Source organism: Uloborus diversus, chromosome 4 (assembly GCF_026930045.1).
Source record: "Uloborus diversus isolate 005 chromosome 4, Udiv.v.3.1, whole genome shotgun sequence".
Classification (NCBI taxonomy): domain Eukaryota; kingdom Metazoa; phylum Arthropoda; class Arachnida; order Araneae; family Uloboridae; genus Uloborus; species Uloborus diversus.
The window spans coordinates 61,873,592-61,878,967 of record NC_072734.1 but is presented as its reverse complement, the minus strand read 5'-3'; positions in this window follow the sequence as shown (position 1 = coordinate 61,878,967).

Sequence of the window (5,376 nt, the reverse complement as noted above, 5' to 3'; positions counted from 1 at the left end):
GTTGCTTTTTATCTTATCTGAACCTGCAGAATTAGATTACTACTGAAGAATTTTTTCAATTTTGTGCGGTAATGCTTTCCTTATCTTATAAATCGAAATGTGACGCTGATCGCTTCGGTTCTGACATTAGTCATGTAAGAAACGAAATCTAACAACCTTGTTGAAATGTTTGTTTGGCTTCGTTCTTAGCAGAAATTTCGTAAGGTTTTCATGTGAGCCTGTATCACAGAGTTGTTGCAAACTCCCTGTTTTTCCTCGTTGATTCTCGGCTTAAAACACGATTATGTAAGATTTTTTAAGATGATACCATTGCTCATTGCTCAAAAAAAAAAAAAAATTCTGTGTTCTTAATATGGAACAAGCTATTTAAAATTAAAATCGAATTAAAATTAAAAATATGCTTGTTAAACAAGTTTTTTTTTTCTTTTTCTTTTTCTTTTTTTTTTGAAAAAAATTCAAATGGTTGGTTGTTGTCCAAAAATAACTACGTAACCAACTCTTGCTGTCGTGATAAGTATAATGAATATGAATGAGATAACTTATCTCAGTGCTATTATTAAAGAGTGCTAAATGTACAAAAAAAAAAACATTGAAATGTTTAATTACAGATCTGCAGTGTTCATAAATGTATTAATCATTCAAATCAATCAGTTAAAGGTTTAATTGCGAACTAACAAAAATTAGTCAGTTAATAGCTAAAACAGACTTTTTTTTTTGAGTAACGTAATTTGCATTTACAACAATAAAAAGCATTGAAATTTTGAAATTGTTAAAATACAAATAAAGTTTTCCTTCCTTAAATTACTTCAAAATTACTAGAAAAAAACTGTTATGACTAGAAAAAAACTGTTTTAAATATTTTTGACCATAAGTTTTTGTGTGAGCACCCCCAAAAAAACTCTAAAAATGATAAAAAGTAAAGTTTCAGTACTTAAAAAAAAAACATTTCTCAGCTCCTATGAGGCCAAGAGTTTTGACTAGGTGTTCTTTAAAGCTCTTGGGAAAGGATTTAATATGGTATGTCAGTATTTTTTATTCGAACACTTTGCTAAGTTATGCGACACTAATATTTCAAGCTCCTAAAAGCAGAGTTTGGTATATTCAGAAGAAAAGAAAAAACAATAAATGGCTCATATGTGGTTTTAATTTTTAGAACGGGATTTTAAAGGATTCTTTCTAATAAGTAGTAATAAAACTTTGCGATAGAGATTTACAGATACTGCAATTTTTTCCGCCATGCAAAGGTTAATAACAGTAATTGAAAATGTGACAAGAAGTAGCTACTTTCACTACTGTAGATGTAGTAGATAAAAATTCAGACCGGGATTGTAATTGGCTTATAATGAAAAAAATTGCTTTTTACTGTCTTACCATTTAACTTTACTTTAAGTAATGACCCAAAGATAGTGGTATCTTCTGAAGATATTTATAGAAAAATCGCAGAGGGGGAAAATACTCTTAATACCATATGGTAAGCATAGTTCACTTCTTTTCTTGAGTGGTTCTGACCCCTCTCTTTTGTTTTTCTCCTGCGGTCAACTTTTGAAATCACATTATTCACAGATGCATTAAGAAATGTTTTTTAAAGTTCGGGTATTAGAAGGAAAATGACGCTCCACGTGAATGTAAAAATTTTCCCTTCATTGCTTGATTTTACTCAGCCGTTTCTAAACCCCACCCTTACAACCCTTTCAAACATAACTGCAGAGATCAAGAATCCAACTGATTTTGAGCGAAAATTGTGCTCTACTGCTGAATTAATACTTTCAATTGCCCCTTTTTCTTGTTCAATGGAATAAAAAGAGTGCAGTCTATGAGTACCTGAGTTCCCAATGTTATTTTCCTGTGTTTCAGAGCATCTTCACGTTTTTACTGTGCAATTGTACTGTGATGAAAATGTGTTAACCTTATTTGTTCATTTGCCCTACTAAACCAATGTTGTGGAATCATGACATGGATATTGGAGGTCATTTAAAACTTAGCTCTAGCTGAAACTATTTTAACAGTCCCTTAGACGCCATACGAAATTTTGCCATGTTGCAAGCAAAAAAAAAATCCATTTTGTTTTGACCAGAATATCTTCAATCATGGTGACTAAGATTAGGAAAACTGCCACTATTTTTATACTGAGAATGTAATCCAGTCACTTTAGTGATTTCATAAAGGACTAGAGTTCTGACCAATATACTTATACCAACTATATTTACATTCTCTTACCATGTGTTTTGCGTATTTTTACTACTTTGAACTTAGACAAGGAATAATAGAAAGAATGAATTTTTATTTTTGCTTATCGATTAATTAACCCATAGCGGAAAATATGCGATATTCTGATGAATCTGAACGCTTTAGTGTATTTCTATCTAGACTTATTACCTTTTTGAAACCTCATTCTGAAATTCTTTGTTACATATACACCCAGTTGCGTAGCCAGAAATTACGTGCAGAATGGGGGTTTTGATCAGAACTACTTTTAAATGCTTATAAACTACCATGTTAAAATTTAAAATACATGCTAAAACCAAGTGTTCCAGAGAAGGTTTTCTCCACTGAAGACACCTCATTAGCTGTGGTGTGTGTGTTTTTTAAACAACAAATGCTCTTTATGACCTTGAATTACAAATTTTGCATAACCTTCCGAAGTGACTCTAGCTCCCCTACGAACTGGGGAAAAAAAATTAAGTATTGGGATTTCACGTTTTACCATTGCTCGAACTTTTGGAGGGGTGCTCACACAAAAACTAATGATCAAAAATATCTAAAACAGTTTTTAAGTCATCCTAGGCCCTAGCCTATAGGCTATCTCTAGGCTATCGCTTAGAGGCCCTAGCCTATAGGCGCCTCTATAGAGGCCAAGCCAAAAAGGGCGAATATTACGGTGTAAAACAAATTAAGAAATAGCTCTTTGGGAAACAACAGCAATTCGGTACGCTAGTATATGGAATGGAAAAATTCAACTAGAACGGATTGCAACCTGCCTGCAGAACAAAAAAAAAAAAAAAAGCAATTGGAGGGTTGTAATGCTTGAGTCGAGATAATCCCTTTTCTAGTCAAATAGATTAACTTAATAGATTAACAACTGATAATTTTCAGTATTTTTTATTCGAACAATCATCTCTTGAAAATGTATGTTTGTTGAAGTATAAAAAAAATATTAAATGCAAGTTACATACAGGAAAATTAGTTAAAGCAAAAAATGGTACAAAAAATGTCCATTTATAAAACTTGTGTAGAGAAAAAAATTAAAAAAAAAAAAACTAGCACTAAAACTTATTAACGTTGCAAATATACACTGCTGGTCTCTAGGAAGGGGCACATCATATTTTGCTGCTGAGACGCCCGAAATTGATAGATCCGGGTTTGCATCAGAGGTAACCAAAGTTCAAATTTTTAAGAGGGGAAGTACTAAATTAATGAAACTTCAAATTTTACCGAATGAAAAAATACGAACATCTACTATGCACGTACCAAAATCAAAAGAAAAAAGACATTAGAAAAAAAATGTTGTCTCTAAATTTGCCAAGAAACTTTTAGGAAGGGCACGGTGAACTACCGTAACCTTCCATTGAAGTTCATCTGCCAATCATATCACCTATTTTGAACACAAAATATTCACCATGGAATGCTTTAATTCTCTATATACACATGCCTTGCATACAAGATCATAAAAAAAAATTTTTTTATACACGCTTTTATGTACGAGGATCAGTCAGAAAGTTAGTTGCACTGCTCAAGAAAACAAAAAAAAAGATAGAGATTTTACAATAACTTGTGTAAATAATGTAATTTTAAAGTTCCTTTCAAAATCTACTTTTTAACGTAGCCACCTCCATTATTTAAGCATTTGTCGAGGCGTCGTACACGTTTTTCAATGCCTCCTGCAAAGAAATCTCGTCCACAGGCCCGGATTACCCAATAGGCAAAACTAGGCCCTGTTCTAGGGGCGTAAGCCGAAAAGGGCGTACGTCGCAGAGGGGAAAAAAATAAACAGCTTGCTGAGAGAAAAAAAAGTGACGCGTTAGTATATGGAGAAGCAAAATTTATCTAGAAAAGATTGCAACCAGTGCGATAGGCATAAAAACAGCAATTGAAGGGGGGGGGGGGGTTGTGGTGCTTGAGTCGAGGGCCTTTTCCGGTCAAAGCATGTATTTTTCAATATCATTGATTTGAACAATAATTTCTTAAAAATAAAGCTTTGACCACAGGCGGACGGAGTCCTCCAAGAGGATGCCAACCTTAACTCCTAAAAAGCGCAAAAAAAGTTCGAGGGTGCCAAAAGAAAGGGGAAAAAAACCCGGAGTCCCACAGGTTTGAGAGCAAAAAAAAAAAAAAAAAGGAAGGCGCACAAGGACGAGGGCGCACCGAGCTAGTTCGCCCCTGGCTTTTCCAAATTAAGTACTTATTAGAGGTAAGTCACACACAGAAAAATTAGTAAAAATCACGACCTAGAAAATGTTTAGTTATAAAAACCCCTTGTTACTGTAACTTTTTTTTCTCTTGATTCTCTAAATTGCGTCACTATGTGTTTTGCAGTTAATAATTTATTAATTCATATTTATTTATGACTGACAATCATCAGGGGCACCGGATTTTTTTTTTTTTGGGGGGGGGGGGATTGTCAGTTTACTAAATAAAACTTCAAATCTTACCGAATGACAAAATACGAGCATGCACATCACGTATTAACATCTAACAAAAAGAGAAATCAGAAATTAGACATCTTTACCCAAATAAAAATATTGTTATGTTGTCTCCAAATTTTCCGAACCGTCGGATATTTTTTGTCAAATAAGGAAAGTTTGGATGTAACAGTGATCTCCCGTGACCCTCCATACGTATTTTGCACAAAATTTTCACCATAGACTGCTTTAATTCTCTACACGCACATGCATTGCATGCAAGTTCCTAATAAATATTCTATTATACATGTTTTTATATATTTTTATTTATAAATGTATCGGTTATCGAAGTTTGCTTCCAACATATTATTTTTGTGAATATTTTTATTTAAAATATCATCACGAAGATCACAAAAAAGTAGATAAAATGCATGGGATGGCCCGAAATATGTTTTAAATAGAAGAAAAATTAAAGTAGAGAAAGAGACACCAGCAGTTCTAAATCTTTCTAAGCTAAAAATGAATGAAACACGTAAGTGTATCATTCAAGAGCCATGATATTTAAATTTAAATAAAACGGAAAAAAATACATAATATATCACTGCTAAAGATCTCCTCAGTTCAAAGCGTCACAAGTTTTTTTTTCTGTGGCCAGAAACGTTTGTTTCTCAAACAGACAAGAATTTGAGGGAGAAATCTGAAAATAACAGAAAAACTAAAACAGTTAAATATTTTTGGGAAAGAAAAAGTGGGGGAA